The following is a 23,386-nucleotide window of genomic DNA, read 5'->3' as shown; positions in this document are numbered from 1 at the left end:
TTTAGAAAAACAGCCACGAGGGGGGATGAAGGATATATCATTTGCACCAGCACACAATGGGGGGAGGGCTGCCCTCCTGTCCAGGGGGCGAGGTGGCCGGGGCCAGCGTGGGGTGGGGGCCAAATGAAAAAGTAAAAAGTACACCACAGATATATGTGTGCGATGGCCGATCTTGGCGTGCACGCAGAGAAAGGGAAGCTGGGAATTTAGTAAGTGAGCCGAGACCACACTTGATTTAAAATGATTAAGAACGATGTGGGCCCGAAGGATTGAGCAGGCCGCGGCCTATAGTGCGTTTGCGGACCAGTTGGAGCAGAGAGCTTCTCAATTTGGCTGGTCGCTCACACTGTGGGATTTTATTATTAGAAGAGCTAGGCATCGGCTCGAGTAGCTATGACACCCCAGTGTTTGGACTTGATAAAATAATCAGAGTGTCTCAGCTGTCCTAATATCTTTACCATATGTCTGCGATCTGTTGATTGAAAAGACCTTCTCATCGCATTTTATGACCACACACTGAAACTCTATTTTCATTCAGCCAAACTGAAAATAAACCCACCCGTTGAGCATTTGCACCAAAGAGAGATGTTTCGCGTTGCATTGAAAACTCTTCAGCTCGCCCACACTTCTTTTACACTGACAATGAGAAAAAAGGGATTGAAAGAGTGATTTGAGCGGAAAAATTGTTTTCAAACTCGACCTTGACTCTTTGTGTCTCTTTTATTGCTCCTTTTACACCCTATTTGGGCCGTCCTCGCTTTAGCTCTCACTCTCTATATATATGTAATATTCAATTGTTAGTGCCTCCTGCAGAATTCAAGCTGATGCGTGCACGGCGACGCCGAAGATTCGTTTCAGGGGACCGTTCAAATCCAGCAGAATGCTTCTCGAGTCACAACAATAAAAGCGGCTGAAGGGGCCTCATAAAAGTCTTATGCGTGCCATATGTGTCGTTTCCTTATATTTAACGGTCTCAACAAAACCACCCCTTAACAACAAAAGTGACCCGGAATCCTCAGTTTTTGACTGACTCGCAGCCCAACAACATCGCTCTGCTCCGGATTAAAGCGTGGAATTTAGGGGTAAGTGCATGGCTATTAAATAATTTGTCACCGTCACAAGGAAAAGAAAAGAGCTTTTACATATTACAAATTGCCAATCGTTCCAAACAAGGGGAGAAATGCACTAGTTTTGTTTGTACAGAGCGGTTTATATTTTTTACTTTCGCTGAGCAAGTTTATGCGCGACCAATAATGGTCAAGCCTTCGGGGTTAATTGTTTTTTAAATAGTCCACGATAAATGCGTCCGTTTAGCATTCCAGAGAACCTTTTTGTGGACACTGCAAAGCCAGCGGTGCGTGCTATTAATCACTGTCCGAATGCCCTACATGGACAACAACTGTGGCACTTAGGTGTTTGCCTCGCCTCCTATTGGACGGAATTTTTGACTCGCAGACCAGTTTGTGCGGCAGAGCTGTCATAAAACAATAGAAATTTAATTTATTTTCTGATCAATGTGCCTGATAAATTCTCTCTCCGCGTTGCCCTTGCTCCTTTAAGCAGAAAAAAACTCATCTAAAGCATCAGCAGAAAATCAGTGCGTGCCGACCGCTGCTTTGTTTTTATGGGGCCTCTAAAGTGCCTCTCTTGTATATTTGGGAAAGTAAAGCTATATGTATGCTCACAGCTGTGCCGTGTGTGCCTAGATCTTGAAATTGTTTATTTCGTGAGCTAGAATATACCTTGAGAATTTGAAGGACTTTTAAATTGTTAAATTAAAATATTATTTCTTGGATTACTTTGAACTTATTTTTCGGATTAAAGAGCGTCTTGCCACAATGTTAGTCTTGCCAGGTACATATACCTAAATATCTGTGCAAAATTATGCGATAGAATGCAACTGGCGAAAGATATTCGCTTATTTGATTCCGCTGAATGACCTTTAATAATCCTACCGGGGGCTGTAGTTAGTGGTTGCCACAGCAAATAAGATTGTAAAAATTTTGATTTGAAGCTAGTATCTTTGTAACGATGTATTGTTAATTTTGCAATATGAAATTAGCAAAAGAAATGTAAATTATGAAAATGATTGATTTATTCATCATTTTTTAACACTGATCCTCACAACTGATGCCTGCCGCGGTGTTATAGCGGACGGCCGCGCTCACATAATTGGGACTTGTTAGTCGTATCCAAGTTGGTTACTCGAAGATGATGGGAGTGTTAAAAATATAATGATTAAATCAATCATTTTCATAATTTACATTTCTCTGCTAATTACACATTGAACAATTAACAAAACATTGTTACAAAAATACTAGCTTCAAATCAAAATTTTTACAATCTTATTTGCTGTGGCAGCCACCAACTACAGCCCCCGTCGCCAGTTGCATTCTATTGCATAATTTTGCACAGATATTAGGTATATGTCCCTGGCAAGACTAACATTGTGGCAAGACGCTCTTTAATCCGAAAAATAAGTTCAAAGTAACTCGTCTTTCAAATTTAATGATTCCAACAACTGTGCTTGTTATGTTTTACATTAAATGAATTTCTGTTTGCTTTTAATTTTACAAATTGTTTCCTAGTTTTTATTGCTACAGTTTAAGAAAATTATTTAAATGCATTATTACTTTTAGGGCTAATATTAATATCGTCACAAGCAAGCCCGTTTGCTTGCATTGTTAAGGCATTCCCAGGAGTGAAAAAGCATTACGTGGGAGATATTTGAGAATTTTTTGGATCCATGCTGCACTATGGCAGAGATGTTAAAAGGTGTTAAGTTTATAATAACTGGAAATAGTACTCAAATAGCTCAGCTGGGACTTGCTGGTTTTCGCGCCTTCCCAAGCGGCTTAAGGGAAAAATGTCCGGCGTTTGAATAAAAGAGACCTTGGTGCGGGGATGCGAAAAGATGGCCAAAGATTTGGCCCAAAGTCCTCTCCGACCACTCAGGCCGTTATCCCGCGCTCGGCGGTTCTATTGGGACATGGTGTGCGAGTTAATAGCTCACGGGAAGTGCTAACAATAAGAGCAGAGGTTCTAAAAAATGAATATTTAATATTTACTTAAATTTTGATTTCATTAAATTCACAATTTCATAAATCAAAATCTGTATCCAAAAGAACCACACAGCATTTTTATGGTCTATACAATTCCCAAATAAATATTCTTGAGATATTGGAATGCAAACACTTGAAAATCTATTTTTACAAACGTACTTCTTATTGTTACAGTTGCATTTATGTGTATTTCAAACATAGATAATTAAATGATTGATTTAAGAACCAAACAAAGGTTACATGGAAATTACCTTGGTGTAAAAATAATTAATTGCATCAAGCTCAGTCAATTTGTAATCACATGGTGTTTGGCTGTGATTATTTCAAGAGATGCAGCCAGCGGCCTGGCGCGTTCGTTTGCCAATTAAAAAGCGACACACGCACATGCACACACACCTCGGCTCGTTGCTGCGCGGTGATTTACCCTCACACCTACAGCACTGCAAAGAGTGACGTGTGCCAAGCAAGACACCGCAATGCATCAGCTATTTGCATTGCGAGCCGTAACCCAAGTGCGCATAAATCATTATGCAGGCCGCGAGAGAGTGGCATAAACTCTTGTTAGTGCCAACACACTCAGTGAAATGATCTATTGCTGCATAGCTCGCGAGCTTTTCTAAATGTCACACTCCTGTAAAACTGCCACGAGCTTCAAAGAAATGAAGGGAAACTCATTTCTTTCATCTCTTATTGCTAACATATGCGATGGAAATTATAAACCCACGATTCTATTTTAATGTTATACATGAGTCAGTGTTGGAGTTACAACAGAAGTATAGGAAAGTTATACAGAAAGTGATATTTGTGTTTTCTAACTTATTAAATTGTTGGTTGAGAAAACAACAAAACAATCTCTAATTTGAAAGGGATTAAAAAAAGAGTGACTGTCAAACGACATCCCCGAAGTGACTTTAAGAGAGCAAACCATTGTACGGATAATGTCTCCAGGTTGTCAGACACTTCATCCAGAGGCCATCCAATATATTTCTCTAATGGATAGTAAAAGTGTAACCATATCTTCAAACATTGGCCAACATTCGCTGTTAAACGAGTACGACATCAGCCGCACAATCTAGGGACAAAGCTGTGCAGGCTGGGAAAGGAGTCAATTTATTCCTATTTAAATTTAGTATTCACCGAAATCAACTAAAAGAGCTCTCTAAGAAACAATTCTCATCACGGAACCTCTCCGGAACTAATCAAATTCTCTGCGATTCTTTTTAGTTCCCCCTAGATGTCGGGTCCCTCTTCTTTCATTCGTCTCGTTTCAGCAAAGAGAATCTCCAAATCTTATTTATTCGCCCCCATTGTTGCGCACATGAGGGTTGATTGTTAACTTCTGTGGATATTACCTTGGAGGAAAGAGCTGCCAAACAGCCAACAGAGAGAGCATCGCAGAGAGAGATATATTGGCAATCGAGATTGCTGAAGGGCGAGCAAGTTTAATTCGCTGGGGACTGCTTCATGATTAATTTCTATTAATCAAGACGGACGCTGGGCAGAATATTGAACCGTTTATCTTCATATAGAAAGAGAAGACGTCAGTAAAGATGTGGTGGCATCTCCATGAAAATATTTAAATAATCATATATATTTATGAAAGCAGATGTAAAATAATATTTATTTGAAAAATTAAGTGCGTCCTCGGATTAGAAGCTGCAAATTTAGATTCAACATTTTCTCCTAACTTGATATTATACGCATTAGGGAATATTTTTCTCCTGCACTTAAGGTGCCATTAGTAACGTTTCATGCCCATGCCAACCCGGTCATTTTGTGCCAAATCCTGCTGGTGCGTATCCTTGGGCACAAAAAAATCGGAGAGAGCGAAAAAAGGAGAAAAGGGGCATCTTTGGAGAATATAGCGCGGGCGCTGCAGTGAGACAAATTCTTTTATCTTCCTTACTTTTCTCCCAACAAAGATAGATTACCCCATTCTTGCAATTTCCCTGTCGTATCGAGCACCATAACTCTTGGCGCTAGATATACGAGCCCGGGAGATGTGCAAAGCGCAAAAACGACTCCGCCACCGCCACTGTGCTGCTGGAATAAACGGACTGCCGCTGTATATATTCCAGGGGGTGGTTTAGAGGATGAATGGCCCGGGTTTAGCGCAAGAAGGAGAGAAAAAAAGACGAATATCTACGCAGAAAGAGAGAGGGTGGCAATAAAATAAAAAATGGACATACACACACGCACACACACAATATCAGCAGGCAAGCATTCTTTTTGTCACACACTGCGCTGCAATTCGGCCCGATAAGTCCTCGGCTCAAATGCCCCTCAAGGAAACAAAAGAGAGAGCGAATGATTTAGCCCCTTTATTGCGCACCGACCTCTTTCACTCCTGCCTTGCCACTGGGAATCCTGCAAGAGGACCAAAGGAAATGTGCTGAAAAAATTTTCGATTTTCAAAATGTAAACATGTTGTTTCAAATAATCAAACGCTAAAATACCGTGCAGATTTTATGACCATGATATAATGAATGAAAGAAGTGATTTAAATTAACCTCGTTGTAATCTTGTCTTTTTAAATCATTTTTATTTTGATTAAAAAACATTTTTTGAGTGAGACCGCAAACACATTTTCCTTTCAGAAAAATAATTTTTTTGCGGAAATTGTTTTTTTCCTATGCGTATATGAACATACATTTAAAATGCATCGAATCGTATTTGTGCGAGAGTATTCTTGGCAGATTATTAATTCCGAGGAAAGCTCCCCATCCCAGGAAATCGACGCCAAAACTTTTCAGACTTTCACCGGCGATCCCATATAACACCGGCGGGGCTGCATGCAGGACCGGGCCCGAATTTTGTTTTACGAACCCGGCAGGCAGCACCGGAGAGAGAAATACGTGCCCTTAATAAATTAGATTCAGCAGGATTTATTTCGCGCACAGGAAAAGCAATTCAGCGCGGCGGGCCTCTGTGTGTGTTGCTGCTGGTATCTTTTCCTTTTTTCCTGCGAGCTTCCCGCAGGGTCATTTATCTCGTGCCACGTCACATCAGTAAGCCCATTTAAATTAAACTATTTTTTACATGCGGCGCGACGCAAGAATAAGAAAACGTGCAACCTGCTAGCGTCTGCCACACGCCGCCCGCCTCGAGAGTGCTTTAATTGATGGCAGCTACGCCTAAGATCGCTCTTAATATAGCCAGGGCGTCCCATTTATATTTCGCACCGAGCACAGCATCAGCACAAGTAGTGTGTAGTATAGAGAACTGTGTGTGTGTGTGTATAAATAAATTTTCCAATTTTAAAATTCCCGGCGGCAGCAGCCGCGTGGTGTCGGCATTTCACGCTCGCATCTCTCATCGCCAAATATGTCTGCTGTCCCGCGCGTGCCTATAGGGGAAGCGTCGAGAAATTTGCATCATCCCCCCAAAGGCAGCATTGTTGTATAATTGGGGATGACACATCCCCTGTGTCTGCTGTGCAATTCCGCGCGCTCGAGCGCCGGCCAGCCACCCCCGCCGCGCGCGCGAGAGAGTGTACGTGAGACTGTAATCAAATTGCTGTTTTCTCCGCTGCGGATGACAAAGCAGCAGCCAGCGTAATGGAGAATTGATCAATTGCCTGCCTCAGCTTCCGCAGCCGCCATTGGGGTGTCTTTACCGCCAGCAGGGTAAATTGAGAGAAAATTGCAGGGCGTTCTTCATGCGCGCGTGGCTTGGCAAGGTATCAGACGGAAATTAAAATTAATGGCTGAAATTTTCCCAAGACGAAATTCCTCAGGAGCAAAATATTAACACGCCGGCTTCGATGCATTGAGCAAATTTTGCAAATGCGATCATTGATGGCTATTGCGGCATTGAAAGCTCTGTGAAAAATGAGCAATAAATTATGCAACAGAGGTAACCTCAGCCAGCGCACCACTCCTTTAATATTGCACACGCTCTGGGCGCCCAAATGGCCTAAGCGGAGAGTTGGTAGTGGCAATAATAAAGTGAACACTTTCAAATTCGTCGGCTTCACCTGCGCGATCGGGTTCGTTCGCCAGTGCAGCAGGCACCGACATCATTTGTGCTCTGCTTTTTCGAGCGCTATGAGAATTTTATATAAATCTCCGCAGCAGCGAACACCAGCAGAGAAAAGGGCGGCTCTTTTTGATCTATTATCCCAGCCTTGGGCCATTGGAATACAATACGTGCGCGCGGATGCCGCGCCGCGTTTCGCTCTGCTCTGGTATCTGCACTCATTGGCAAAAGTCCATGCAGCGTGTTTTTAGTTTGCTGCAACAACCCCTGTGGCTTTTGTTTTCATTTCGTGAAAAATCGCCGCCAATCCAAGCAGAATCGCCAAGTTTAGGGGAGGCTCGAGCGAAATGATATATCATGTCCAAAAGCCACAGAGAAATTTTTTCCTTCCGTCTCAGCGTCGAGAACAAAAAAAAATTGGACCAGCAAACTTCTGGCTTGGCACTGCGTTCATTAAAGTAAATGAAAATCTTCTGTCGGGCCTTGTGTGTGCGTTTGTCTCCCAGAGCCTGTTACTTTATTCTATCAAAGTTGGCGTGAATTTTCAATATTTATTATCCGGCAGGAGAGTGCAAGTGTATTAGCTATTTAAATTGCAATCTAAGCCCTGACACGCTCTCTAATGTACTTCTTGCAGGCGGCTGGCGTGGAGTAGTTGCGTTGTGTTGCCGGCGTAATTAAGGCGGCAACCCCTTCAGCATCAAGGGGTTGTAAATTATGCAGCACACCTCTAACACGTTGACAACAAACAGCCTGCATGAAAACCACCAGCGTGGCGACACTGCCGTGCGAGCGGCAAAAACTTGGGGGCAAAAACGAAAATGCCTCATCCGCTTCGTCGCAGAAAACACTTTTTGCGGCCATATTTTAAAAACCACGGACGGCCACACCAGCTAGAGGCACAAGTAATTAATCTTCAATATTTTATGACAAAAATCGGGCCAGCACATAAATTTGGAAACGCTGCTGCCGCCGCTCTTTGCTTGCTGGTGCACGCCGAGGAGAAGCAGCTAGTCAAAGGAGGAGGAGGAACACGGTGCCGCGCGCGTTTTTTTGCTTTCTTGACTTTTCTATAGCTCGAGAGAGCGAGAGCTGATATGCTAATGTATAAGGGGTCCAAAAAAGTTTTTGTTGTCTCGGGGATAGGCGCAGCACCTTCTGCTAATAAATCATGGCATGCCTGCTTTTTTAGATTTATCACCAGCAGCTCTAATGGCGGACCATCGATTTTGCATTAGGCGCGGTGGTTCTCTCTTCCCAAGAGCAGCAGCAGCACAGCAGCTAGCTCTCTCGCTCTGTGGCATTTTATTATAATGTGAGTGCAGTCGGATTTTTTATTCCTATATCTGCTTCTTCTGGGAGAGAGGTATTGAGCATGCAATGACAGAGTGCGATGGCGATTATGATTGATTCCCTTTATGGGGCTGATACGCTCGAAATGGATTTAAATATTATACCGCTCCCTCTCAGCATGCTCTCCTTCATCAGCTTCGCATTACCAAGAGAGATGCCCACGGAGAGAGAAAATTGCGGAATGTGGCATTAGAAATCCTAAACCGAAAATTGATGATTGTTATCTATCAAATCCAAGTTCTATACACTCACGACCTCTTATTAATATGAATAAAGTAATAATTCTACAAATAATAATGTGATAAGCTCAACTTGATAAAACAAATTACCCGTTTGCTATTGAAGAAATATCTCAATTTGACTTGCTGCGAGAAGTATAATGTTTTACAGGGATTATTCAGGCGTAACGAGCACATCGTCAAACTAACACTCTCCTTCAAGACTATGTAGATACAGCAGCAAATCTTCCACAGTTCTAGCATAATTCCGTCCAACTTGCAAGCCAGCTCGCATGTGAATAAAACACTCTCAGGGAAGGATTGCCGGTTGCTAATTTAACGGGGGGTGTACGTACATGCATTAAACGAGAGAGAGTGTGAGAGGGTGGCGCCCATAAATACACGTACGCGCGCAGGGCACAGACCTCTAGCTGGCGCGGGCTTTGTTTTAAATAAAGGCCCATCTTTCTTGCACACATTTAAGCCCCCGAGTGTGTGTGTGTGTATGTGTGCATGCATGTGCCCCGTGCTGTCCAGAAAAATAAGCAGCCTTTACCAAATGTAGACCAGTATAATCAGAGGCAGGATTTACAATGCATAAATTGCGTCGAGCCACTCTCGTCCGCTCTGCGCCGCCGTGTGTTTTAGGTATACATACACCACGCACTCTCATATAAATAAATGCCTGCCGCCGCTGCTGCTGCTGCTGCTGTTGTGCGCCTCTTTGAATCATATATTGTATTATGGATTTAAAATAGAAATCCAGCAGCAGCTCTTTTAGCCGGCCCGCCTGTTGTACGTTTAAATATTTATTGTTCTAGAGGGGATTTTGTGCCGGAATTATGCAATAAATTTCAATTTATTAATGATCGCCGTGGATTACTTGTTGACTTATTAGACTACACAAGCCTTTTTGAGCCCAAAACTCTATTTCCCGGCGTTCTCAATGAGCAATAGTTTCCAATAACGCTCGCCATTCTAACAGGCGCAAACTGCTGCTGGGCGTGCATCGTCATCATATTATTGTGTGCGTGCATTTCCACGTGGGATAATTATTGAGTCATTAGGACTTGTTATAAATGACTATCAGCACAAACAACACATTATAAAAGCTGCACAGAATCACGGATTGAGAGGGAATGAATAATTTATCATTGCTTGCCGTAACTTCTCTCTGCTTTGTGTGCAGTTTGTGCATCTAATTAGAAAATGCAGTTCTGTGTGTGCGTGCAGTTCGTGTGCGAGCTCGATTCTGACAACATTTTTCCGGCTGATAGTTAATGTTTGTACAAAAACATATTAATGACTCGCATACCATTAACTAGATATATCTTCCTCCGCAGTGCTGGATGACAATGAGAGTGAATAAATGTGTGCACGGCGGAGAAAAAGTTTTTTAAATATCTGAAAGTAAAGTGTGCGCATAAAAGCCTTTTAAAAGAAACACTCTCAACCTTACAAATTTCTGCACTCCATTTGGAGCGATAAGGGGAACGCGTGTATCTCCTTCGAAAACAATTGTTTAGCGTGCACGAGGCGTGTCATTTGAAATTCTGGTGTGCAACGCAATTTGCAATTGGCATTCTAGCCGCGGCGCAAATTTTATAAGAAGAAGCGTGGGTGTCTCGGTTAGCTGCCGCGCTGCTTCTGCTTCTTGTCCAAGCCGAGAGCGACGCGCTGATTTTTAATCGCAAAACAAGCACGAAGAACGCGGCTGGGAAGGAAAAAAACAAAATATGATTGTCATTTACGACGGCGCCTGATGGATGTTAATCGGCGGTTAATTGCGTGCAATTTGCACTTCATTAGCCGGCACCACGTGGCTGCAGCATCGGAGAGTATCTCTAAAACGATCTGCATGCATGAGCACTGCTGGGTGAATTTAAACTCTCGCGCGCGTATATAAAAAGTGTGGTCTCTTTCGCTGGCAGCACAAAGCCAAGCGGAGAGAGCAGAAAGCAATTTTAGATCGGTGCAACGCGATAAGCCCAAGCTAAGAGCAATTGCGCGCAACACTTTCAGCTACGCCTAATTCATACATCAAAGATGCTGGAGAATGGCTTTGAATCATACCCAGGCGAAAAGAAACTTGATTGGAAAATGAGCTTGATTACAAATTTTAATTAAATTATAAATTTAAAGACCTGAGTGGAGCTCGAAAATAAATCTGACGGAGGAAATTGCTTTTTTGATGAATTGAAATAATGATCTTTTGAAAGACACACGAATTCGATTAGTTTCTCAATCATTGGCCAAATTCAGAGTTGTTCACACCCATTGGGAATGAAAACGACAGCTATTTTAATTGATTAAAATTTAAATCATTAAAAGAAGAATTGTTGATGCTACGAAGAGAATTATCAACGAGCAACAGGAGCTTCTCTCCGGAAGTAGTTATATCTCGCCATAAGCAAAATTAGGTGCGAGCAATTAATAAGAGCACAGGAGCGGATCACAAAAGACCATTTCATTAGCACATGCGGCAATAATAATAATGGAGTTTGAGATAAGAAGAGGACACCCGACCTGGGCCAATGTCGAGCGGAATGGCAAAGCAAGGAGCAGTTATGGGGCCATAAAATGGGTACTTGAAGTTTATGGCCAGCCGCCTCAACTCACTCTACATGTAGCCAAGCGGCGGCGGCGGTGGCGTTGGTGGCGCGCCGGCAGCACGGCACACGCAGAATAGGCTGAAAAGTGAATGGGCCCAAACACCGGCGCGCATTAGCCTCAAATTTATTATATTGACACTTTTTATAGGACGAGTTTTTGTCAATGAAACGTGCGGCATGTATAAGACGTGGAGTACACTTCTGCTGTGCGTAAACGCGAGAAGCGAGAGAAGGCGCGCGTGACGTCACGCGGAATCTCCCCGTTCTTTAGTCGGCGGCGCGCGGCCATTAAAATCATAGCCGTGGAACACTGAAATTGCCCATTAACAGCCGCACGCATTGCTGCCGCTGAAACGGGCCGTAATGCTGTTTGAATGTGTTTGACTCACTTTTTAGTGCAACACCCACAAAGGGCATCCCTCGCCGCTGCAAGTGACCCAATTTGTTAAGATAATTTTATTGCACCAATTGATTTAAAACTAAATATATAACAATTCTTCGATTTTTTTTTTGTTAGTTAAGCTACAAAATTTAAGCTTCAAAATTAATTATAATTAATGATTGAATATAATGTTAGCCTTTTATGGTTCAAAAAACGTTGTATACTGCAATAAACATTATAATATCTTTTTTGAGACAACAAAACCGAACAAAAATTATTCCAATTTAAATTAAACATTTGCGTTACAGGCTTTCAAGGAAAGTATGTTATGATTAATTGTTCTTGTTTAGCTGATTGCAATATTTGTGCTTTAAATTTTGGTAAACGATAGCAACAAAAATAAATTCGCTTCAAAGAAAATAGGACTGATTAATTGAACTGCGAGCACTTTACGGCGGCCGAGGTGTGGCAACGGTGTTGGTCCAGTAGCCCCGCCCCTTGGCGAGCTCGTATCTCATCTCACGCGAAGGGAAGATCGCGGCACTCAAATGGCCGACGTCGCTGCTCCATCCGCCGTCGAGCAGTGCTTTATGAGTCTCCTTGTAGTGCGCGCGACGCGGTTCGGGCGGGAACACCAATATATTTGCTTCTAGCCGCTGCTAAACTGAGCGGCTCGCTGGCTAAACCCGAAGCCTGCGTCGTTAATTTTAATTTAATTAGGTGCGAGAGAGAGAGAGAGAGAGAGAGAGAGAGAGAGAGAGAGAGAACAAGTGTACCGTTACAATAGTGCATCTCGGGAGGCTGCGTGTTCTGATTAAGCAAGATTTAGACACAACAATGAGTCGTTCCGAATGCAATTTCTCGCGTGGGATTTCAATTTGCTGGCCGTGTCATTGGGCCTTTTGTCCAAACGGTCCATTGTTGCATGATAGATGGTAATTTCTCTCAAATTCTTATCGTATGAATATCAAATGCAAATTAAAATAAAATTGTAAGCTTGAAATTATTTTTTCAAAAGAGTTCACCTCAAATAGAAATATTTTATAAATTTGCAAGTGGTCTTGAAGTTTGGAGAGCAATTTTCCTACTTATTGTGAATCTGTAAGGGAAATCAATATTGTGACATATTATATTGCAGAGCAGAGGAAATATTACATTAAAAAGCGTGACAGAATCAATAAAGCCATAATCAGCAGGAAATGGACGAGACGGAATAATTTCCCATCAGGGGCTCTTTTCTCTCCTGTGCCGTTTATAATAAGCTGGTGTGCTGCAGCAAACGCGGGCACTGCTCTAGCTACTGTTTTTATTCATGTGGTCCTGTATGGATTACGAGTTTGTGCTGCTGCTGCCTCTGCCGTGCCGTAACTGTATTGCTTTTATATGTAGCTGAATCACCAGCACATAAAATAATATGGGACACCTGTATAAAGGCAGCTAGAGTTTTCAGTGTGCGAGTCGGCAGCAGTGGTCACAAGCGCGCCGCGGAGTATGCTTGCTTTTATATTCAAACAAGCAGGCAAGCGGAGGATTTGAGAAATTCAGCAACCTCTGCGAAAGCCACTACTATGGCCGGCGCTCTTCTCAAAGTGGAAGAAATGCCCCTGCTTGTTCTCTTAACCTGACATTTGGCTTTTTCTGTATAGCTGCCGCGCGCGATTCCGCTTTCAAATATAATTTAAAGCAGGTGCCTGGCTGTGAGAGCAGCGGGAAATTTTTGTGTAACCGCCTTCATTCGACATCAATGGGGAATTTGATCTTTGCGCAGAACAAAGAAATTGTGCCGTGCAGCATAATTGTTACATCTCACGGGTATTTTGTTGACGATGTCGGTTGTAACTGAGGAATGCCCTGACCTGCGTGTATGAGTGTGCAATTTTCTTCAGCAGGGTTTGCTCAGACAAATGAGAGGAAATTTTGTTAATATGGTTAGCAAAAAACAGTATAATTTTATTTTAATTTGTATGATAGCACCCCTAAAATTAAAAATACTTTAGATAAATATTGCTTACAAAACAGTTCGTAAATAAAAATGTTTCGCTAGCAACTATGATTAATTTATATAGTGTGTTATTATAAAGTGTCGTGAGTTTATAAACTAAAATATATTTTGATTATTATAGATAGACGGTGAATAATAAAACCTTTAATTGTTTTATGTGAAAGATAAGATGCAAAAGGAAAGCAAAAAGTATGCTTGCCTCTGTATTTTCAATAAAAAAGCTGATTGTGAATTTTTAAGTGCTGCAGTTTGCTACAGTGAGTCCCAACTGTTCGTAGTGCTAACTGGTCCTAAAATGTAAACACCCTAAAAATGGTGGGAAGGGGAGGAGTATGGCATCAGGGTATCGGTTTAAGGGAGGGTCTTTTAACGGTGGTAGTGGCCTAAATATAATGCGACTTAAAATACAAAATTGGTTGACGATTTCTTTTATTTCCTTCTTCATGCCCGTCGAATATATATTTGAAAAGTGCGTTGAAATCAAGATAATAACTTTACAATGCAGACTGCACGTAGTTAATTTAATACTGATAATTAACAAAGCTGTAACGTTGTTTGTAAGAGCTGAAACGCTTTTTTTATTCTATCTTAGAGACATTTGCACAAAAAGAGCACCAATATAAAATAGTAACAATAATAATTGCTTTTACAATAGGATATATTATGGCAATTAAATGGAAAGCTTTTGCATTTACAATAAAATATAAAAACAATTATGGCAAGATTATTGAAAGACCATGAAGAAATGTTGTTATTACTATGACAAAAATAAACTGACTGTAAAAAAATCTGAATTTTATTGCAATGAAAATTAGAAAAGAAAAATTTAATTGATGTGGATTTCAGACCTTTCCCACCCTTGTTGTGCTAAAACGCAGCAAGTGAGGCGAAGGCTTGTTGGATGGTATGATGAAGTGCACCCTGGATTTAATTACAGCCATGATTACTAGGCAGACAAATTATTCGGTGCACACAGGCTATATACACGCGCCGGCGATATGATATTGCGAGCGGCGTGCAGCGCAGCGCTGGTTTATAGTTTACGGAAGACGGCGATGTGGGTAGAACGGGAAGCCATGCACGCGAACACCGGCCTCCGAGCTCGTAAAGTATCCCCGCCCAGACTCAAATCACAAGGGTCTTCGCCACTTGTGAAGCGATCAAATAATGTTCAATCCTTACTGCACCCCGTCGCGCGCCCTCTCTGGCGGCTTTTTATTAAATTATTTAGCCACTTTCGGCACGCACCAGTTCCGGTTTGATTTTGCAGCTTCATTACCAGTTAAAAGCACATTCCAAAGCTGGTTTAAACAACTAGCTACAATTTGGCGTTGAAATATGTGACGGGAGTGATATTCCCCGATGCCGCTGGTTGAGAAACAGAGAATGCGTGGGCTGTCCAAAATAATCCTCTTCAAGCATAAAAATATTAATTGCTTCATTTTTAAATTTCATCTCTTTTTTTAAGCATAGTCTCATCACACGCGTTTGTGAATAAATTTGTTCAAGGGGAAATAATTTTAGATAAAATGCTACAATTCATTGTTGAAATCCCCCAAGAGAAAAACAGAGAGAAGCAATGATAATTTGTGCTACTTACAGTATGTATCGCAAAGAGCGGAAAAGTTGCAGCCCTTTTCGCCAATTCGCACCACTCGCAAAGTGAGAAGTTTCACACCCTTGCGAAGAGAATTGGGTGTGCTCATGCGTTTTTTGCAACCAGGCGCAATAACGATGATAATCCAATTATCACTTGTTCCCGCCGTGCTTATTATGTGGCTGTGGAGAGTTCCAAGTAAAGACTGGGGCCAGTTGTAGTAATAATGCTCCTTGCTTGCTGGCTGCTCTGCTCTTTTCTCGGGGACTGGTTTGCAGCCTCACTTTTTTGCTCCTTTGCGGGACGGACGTGATCTCGCTGGGTTTTGTGTATCCACTAACAAGAATTGTAACCAATTCCACGCCAAACTCGAGTTGGCAAAAAAGAAACACACGTGAAACAATAATAATCAGCAAGAGCCCCGGCAGCAGCGCAGCGCCTCTCAATTGTGTGTGCTTTTATTGCGCGCGAGATACTTTTTTATTGGCCCGGTTAAAAGTTTGTGCCAAAATAAGCGGATTAATGCGGAACAATTTGCTCGCTTTGAATACATCTAAAAATAGTTCTTTACTTTAAGATGTTAAGATCAAACAAAGATTTGGTATGAAGTCGATGCGAAATATTATTGACAGAAAAAGACAATGTGCGAGAGTTTAGAGCAGGGAATTTTATAAATCCTTTTTTTATTAAAAAGTATAGAATAACTTTGAAAAACTGTATTTTAGAGAAATAAAGTAGTTTTTTAGAGTATATAGCTGAATTAAAAGGTTCTTTATTTCTCGATTCTGACCATTTCGTACGTTAATGTAATTGTCCGTAAAAATATTAGCATTTTTCTGGATAGGTATCTCTATATAATTTGGGATGCTCTCTTTTTGTTGATAATAATTATATCGCAACAGATTAATCCTTAAAATCAGAGCACTTTTATGTAGCAAATAATTAACTGATTAGATTAGATTAGATTAGATCATTTATTTGCATTTATACATCAGTACAGTAATAAAGTTCCTTTAACACCATCTGAGTATTTACAAATTAGTCAAATTGAAACACACGAAGAACAACTGAAAACATAAGTGTATACATTTCATCTGTTTGCGAGGCGATAAAAAGTGTAATTGTTTCTCTACATTGTTGTTCTGAAATTGAGAAATTCATCTATGCTATAGTACTTGTTAGAATAAACAAATACTTTCAACAACTTCTCGAACTCTGGAAGCTGAGCCTCATTTCGCACCTGTGCAGGAAGAGGGTTATACAAATCAAGCATGTAACTGTTTTTGTTACATTATTAATATAAAAATAAACAAAATTGATTTTATATTTATTTATATTTCCTTTTTCTGCTAAAACACACGGACAAAAGAAAAATGTATACTATATTGTAGCAAGTAAAATTTATAGGTTTTTCTCTAAGCTTTGAATTTGTATTTAGAGGAGATTCTTTGTAAACGGATTCTCTTATTTATTCAAATTTGAGTAAGTTGCGTAATTTTAAAAGCATGGTGATAATTGCAACAATTTCTCAGCTGGAGTAATAAAAATAATTTCGAACGATTCCAATGGAACTGACTCTTTAAATACAAATAAAAACAAACAATTATATTCTATGCTCAATACTTTCAATCATGAAGTCAAAACCTCATAATAAGTGCGGCTGACCATTAGCAACCAGATTTACCAACAGGGGAGATTTAAGAAAAAACGATAGAATGAAAATATGAAATTGTTCATCACAAATTTACGATACGGAAGACTAAATATTGAGAGTCTAGGACTCAGTAGGACGTTTAGCAGCGTGCTGCGTGTAAATAACAATAATTTATCCTGCGGTGGGCTGGAAATCACACCAATAAAATTTTATGTGGCAATTAAGGGGATTTTTATGTGCGCGCATCAACAAGTAATTTGACGCGGCTGCCGCTGGATAATCGCGCCTCAAGATCAAACACACGAGCGCGGCTGCGGGACGGACTGTGCTGCACTGCCAGTGATATTTATGACGCGCGTACAAATATAATGAGCCCTTTCATTTACAAACTGGCTGCCTTGAGTGGCAAATAGGTGGCGGAAAAGGCCCGGACCGCGCGCGTTTCGGCTGGCTTTTCCATTCAAAGCTCGCTCTCGCTCGGTAGCGTAGGCAACCCGCACAACGCGCGCCGACTTGACAAATGTCTGTCATAAAACTTAACTGCCTCTTCTCTCTCTCTTCCATAAGGTTCGCACCACACACCATTATTGTTATTATACACTGCGCGCTCTCGCCTCTTCCCTTTTATTTTTAGTCTATTAACTCGTCTTATTTCATCCCCAGTTAACTCAGGAAAAATAATGCACCAACCAAAACATGTGTAATCTTTTTGCGCCTTTCTGTCAGGGAAAAAACTGTTGCGCTTTCGCTAGAAATTCCCTTCTAACTGCACGATGTTATATGAATTTGGATTTATTTTTTGTTTGATGCTCCATACATGCCATTATTTTAACGACTGTTGCATTTATTTCTCATTGCACGTGACAAAAATGACTTAGGTAAATTCTTAATTATAATACTTAAAGGTTGCTTTTAATTCGTGTTAATGTTAAATTGATGGAGTAAATTTATTGCAAACTCTAACTAATGCTCTTGTTTCCATTCTTGCTAATGATATAGCAGTAGCCGAAACTATAGTAACGAAATTAGTAGAAATACGGAAAAAATAAACTGCTTGTTCCACAGCACCGAGGAAGCTGCATTAAATTTCTTCTGATAATTATGAAAACTTCGCATGTTTTTGTCTTCATTGGCATCTATCAAGAACAATATTTCTTATTTGATAATTATTGTTGGATATTATCAATTTTATTGTAATTCAATTCTGTTTATTTCTCCATAACAAGTCAAACATTTAAAACATGATATCACAAAAAAATCACATTATTGGAGAAATTTAGGCATTTGTAGTATTAGCGATCAACTCGCTGAAACTCATGACTAAAATAAAAGCAAAAGTTACTTTTACCTCAATCACTCGCCATACTACAGCCTATACTGTTGATTATGAGCCATAATATTTCTTAGGGTTGAAACTTTTTTCAAACGTTGAAAAAATAGTTTCAATATAATTTTGAAGTTGAAATTTATTGAATTTATCGAGCTTTCATTGAATTGGGAATTTTTGTTCTTTGTAAAACTCGAGCTTAATAAAATAGATGTTAAAGCGATTCAATTTTTAATAGGCGTAAATATTCGATTGGGATTTCTTAAAGATAGTTAAGGTTTTCAAATTACAGCAAACAACTTTATATGGCTGTCAGATATACAATAATATGCAAAGCCATGATTTGCTTTAGAATCGTAGTTTGATTTTGTTCAATCCGTATTTGATTTAAGGTTTCCTATCATGCGATGTTGTGCCAAAATATAAAATCAACAAGGGCAACAATTTTCACTTGAATCATATATTTTATTTTATTTATTTAGCTCTTATAAACAAATATATTAATAGCCAATAGAATGTAAATGAAATTACAAGCATTTATAATTTTGAATTAAAGACGATGGTAGCTACAAGAACACTTCAAACTAACAGTTCATATGGTTATTATAGCACGTAAAATAATTTTTGAAAATAGACCGGGGGCAAGTCTTTGAAATACAAAAAAGAGTAGCATAATAGCCTTGAAAAATAAATCAGGTGCGTAAATATACAATGGCGACCCTTTTCTCCAAAAATTGAAAAAGAACACGTCGAAGAGCATTACACGGTTTTTTTTTATTGGTCGTAAATTATCAAGGGTTGTAAAATATGCCACCCACATCGGGAAAAATGTCTGTTTAATTTTGACCCAAGAGTGCATAGAAAGAAACCCTGCACCAATTGAAAGAGCTCAATGCGAACAATAGAACAGTATACCAACACTGCGGAACGGCATTTTGTGTCCAAACTAAATCTTTCCACGCATTTCTCTTCAACAATGGTATAATTTACACCTGATTTTCCAATGTGATCTTTAAATTGTTTGCAACAACAAATCAAAGTTGTCACACGTGATCGGTCACCGCAAGGAAATTTTAGCAAGCGAATTTCAAAATTGCCTTACCTTTTAGACGAAAAGCTGCAAAAAGCGGCCGGTTCAGGGATGGCAACACGTGCGTCTTGCGATAATGTCTGTATTTTCATGCGATTCGGTGGCCCGGAGTTGCTTTTTATGAGCGTAACACGAGACAATGAAGCAATTGAGCGGAGAGTAGTAGGCAGCCAGTTAAGTATTGAGGTTACGGCGTTGGAATAGTTTATGATAGGGTAGCTTACAACTCTCGAACCTCCCGCCTCCGTGAAGAGGAACACAGCGAGAGGGGAACAATCATCACACACCAAAACAAGGGGTGGGGATATAAAAAGCAATTTTATTTTTCTCTAAGGGTAAAATTGTGTGTGTGCGAGAGCGTGCTTTACAGTGGCAGAACGGAGACGACTCCGTGCTAGCCGGGACAGGGGAAATGAGCTACGACCGGCTGTTCCCCATCGACACCGTCGCCAACAATGAGGTGCGGTTTTGCCAATTTGCTCCTCCTCTCCGCACCATCAAATCTGATCCGGGCCTTCTACAATTTGACTCCAATTTTTGAATTTATACTTGCGGAAAAATGTATTTAATGGAGCAAGCAAAAGCCTCTGAATAGACCAAAAAATTATCATAGATTAAATTTAATTTTTTAAAAAGTTGATTTAAATTATTTCTTTTGTATTTTCCTTTCCAATTAATTACATATTTTATTAGAAATGGTCCAGTTTAATTTGGGGGACGGTTCCAGTTGCAAACGGAGCCGGCGGTCGTAGGTCCAGCAGCACGCTTGCCTGCTGTTGTAACTCAGCGAACCCTCTTCTCCCAGCATCTCGCTCTGACGTATTGCCCCACGTGACTCAGCCCACTACCCAATCGCATAACTCAAGGCCCACTGGTTACCACCCTTTACAACCATTATTGCGGCAGCGGGGAAATTCAAAATGCGCCGAGCACATGGGCCACACGAGGCTCAACGCTGGTGCGCAGTGGGTATGCAGCCCGGCTGTGCACAACGGATGATATTGTTGCCTAACTACGCAACACGAAGGGGACGTTGCTGCGCAAGTTTATCTGGAGAGAACTTTCATAAAAGTTTGGTTTAGAACAGTAAATTCGGCTGAAAAATATGAAATGAAAAATATATGACCTTGCTGAATTAACTGGAGACGATGTGTTGCTTGATTGTGAGCGCACAAAGCGTTAAGGCAAAGCGAGAGATAAAATTCTCTACACGCTCCGCTGAGGTTCATCTGAATTTATTATGTCATGCACAATGGCAAATTTGCACAAACAGAATCCGTTTGAAAAAAAATTACGAGAATATTGCGAATTATGAAGGTAATTTGTTAGCAGGGCTTATCATGCGATCTCCATGACACCCTGATCCGTAAATTAATTTTTCCTAAATAAATATCAGCCCAAAGTCTTTAATTGATTTTACATTCATTAATTTGTAGGATTATACGCAGCTTATACTCATAGTCAGAAATTAAATGAGTATTAGTTCTTGTAGCTATACTAATTTTTATATTGCTCTTACAGAGAGATTAAGTACTGCGGACAACAGCTTTTGCGGACCCTCGAGACATAAAATTTGCTGGGACACAAAGTGATTGCTTTCTTTTCTAATTTGAGCTAAAAATGCGAATAATATCTTATTCGAATTTAAGCTTTACATCAGGCAATCATATAACAAACTCGTCGAATAGATCTATAATAGTCAAAATCTGTTGGTTGAAGAATAAAAATAAATAAAACTAAATAATGGGAGATTGAAAAAGTATTTTGTAGAAATTTAGCAGAGTATAATATAAGAACAATTATTATTATTTTGTTTTTAAATATTATTAAATTATAAAAAATTAAGTTAGCACAGATATTTTAAAAGAGGCCCGTTTAAAAAATGAGTTTATTCAGCCCTCAATAACTCATAATGGAATCGTTTAAACCATCTTGTAAATTGCTTTTAACTTAAGTATATTTTGTAATTTTAATAATTCCATAAATTGAACAAAATTATTAGCAATGTAAACTTTTACCATTTTGTATCCATGATATATAGAACTTCCTAATCAGCCAGTTCGTTATTGAATTGTTGCATTCCTTAAGTGATGCAATCGAAACGCTATTAGAATCTCATGCCCGGGGTTTTTGTCCGCCTTAAGTCTGTTTGAGCTATAGATTTGGAAATTAAATTCATGTTCCCAGGAAATAAAAAGAGTGCGCATTTGTACCACGCATTATAGTCTAACTGATGGGGGTTCGAAACAGGTTATCTTAGTCGGGGGCATTAAAGGATTAATTTACTTTTTCAGATCATTTAAATAGCTTGCTGGAGATGTTCCTCAAATTTATATGGTTATTCCAGTTGTTGCAATTTTTCATTATTATCTGTGTTGCTTTTGAATACCTCCTCTATAAGTGCCGAGAAGTTCTAAATTTAATTTAAAAATAACATCATTTAAATTTTTGTTTCTAGAAATTATTATATGATAATGATTAATTATAAAACAAGACTTATTTGAATTTTCTCTTATAGACACGAACAGTTGATTTCAGCTTAATAATATTTCCCATAAATCTAACACGCACCGCATGGGCTGAGACGCAGAGACCGTAATTAATTTGCAAAAATTTTATCAGCCGGCGGTTTTGAATGGCCATTTAATTAAAGTTGTTTGATCAATAAAACTGCTCTCCTCGCACGCTGATGCCGCGCGCGAGTTAATTAACATTGGTATTGCTGTAAATGTTTATCTGAATTAAAAAAAGTAGCGAGCGGCGTTCTCTGCTCTCTTCGGTGGGACAATTTATTGGGTGAGTGCTTATTTTAACTGATTTCTCGGAGAAAAATAATGAAGGCAGCATGATCGTAAATTTGTGCTGTAAGTTGAGAGCACATTTGCCTGCGAGCGAGCAACAAAACAGCAGCCGCAGCACACACCACTTTTACAATCCATTCGACATTCATGAAAACGAGTCAATTACAGTGTCAGTATCGCGCAAATATACACCTCGGCGTGTATTGAGACACGCACTGCTACGATACACACACACACACACCGACCAGTTTTTCATTATTTCCAACTGCATTTTTGCGCCGCTCCGAAGAGAGAGCATTATCGCAAACAACAGGATAGCAGATTAAAGCAGCTTGCTCTTCGTGATTTATGGAACTTTTGAGCACAAAGAGGTGACTTTATTGCCTCATCACAAAGCTAGGAAAATTGTTTAATATTATATGCCACTGCGAATAAATACGCAACAGTGTGCTTTATGCTTGCCATCGTGGCTCTCATGAAAGGCTCATTGTCCTCCGTTGAATCAAAGTTCAGCTATTGAATTGAAATCTCCTGCATTCTTCGTTGTTTAAGTCAACAATTTTAATTTTTAGTCTTGATACGTACTTTCTTTCTTTCTTTCTTTTTAATATTGGATTATTGAACAATAAAATTAATTGTTTATACGAAATTTCTTAAAATTTTAAGTTTTTAAAATTAATATGCTTCACTTGTTACCTTGTTAGCCACACTAAAATATTTATTTTTTTATCTAATAAGTTTGAACTGAAAAATACAAATAAAACCTCATGAAAAATATATTTGAAAAACTCTTTTGCCTCCTCCTGGCTTTTTTCTTTTATAGACACCAATCCATATTATGATTATTATATATCACTGAATTCTAATTACCATTTTCGCAGCTTTGGTCTTTTGTTTTTGCTGCGCTCGCACTTCATTATTGTTATTATACGCGCTGCACCATAACATCAGCCAAACGTAAACCGCGGAAACAGATTTACATCTAGATAGGCTGATTTAATTGCTAAATTACATTGCAACGCGCGCAGACCTTGTCTAATCTGCGGCTATTCATCGCGCCATTTTCGCTTAATTTCGGCCAATTAAAATCGCTTTGACGCCGTTTTGTGCATCCTATCAGAGATTAAACGTCATCATGGTTCAAGCCATCGCTGATTTTGAAGCACGTTTAAAAATGATACCATCTACAGTGGCTTCTAATTGAATCAAATTTATTCAAAAATTAGTAGTGTTTAGTCCTAGTCGAGTGGATAGAGACATTGCAGCCAAGCACTTTTTTGAAGCGATGAGGCCATACCGAGTGATTAGAA

At 39.8% G+C, this 23,386-nt stretch overlaps 1 protein-coding gene across 2 annotated transcripts in view; it reads right to left on the bottom strand.

Moving 5' to 3' along the window:
* Positions 1–19,494, bottom strand: part of LOC135937052 (homeotic protein antennapedia-like) — a 101,145-nt gene extending 81,651 nt beyond the window's left edge. For both annotated transcript variants that reach the window (XM_065480128.1, XM_065480124.1), the window contains exon 1: positions 19,288–19,494. The gene's annotated coding sequence lies outside the window, so the exon portion shown is untranslated. The remainder of the gene's footprint in view (positions 1–19,287) is intronic.
* Positions 19,495–23,386: the final 3,892 nt, after the last annotated feature.

This window comes from Cloeon dipterum, chromosome 2 (genome assembly GCF_949628265.1).
Source record: "Cloeon dipterum chromosome 2, ieCloDipt1.1, whole genome shotgun sequence".
Lineage (NCBI taxonomy): Eukaryota > Metazoa > Arthropoda > Insecta > Ephemeroptera > Baetidae > Cloeon > Cloeon dipterum.
This window is presented reverse-complemented; position numbering and strand designations above follow the sequence as displayed.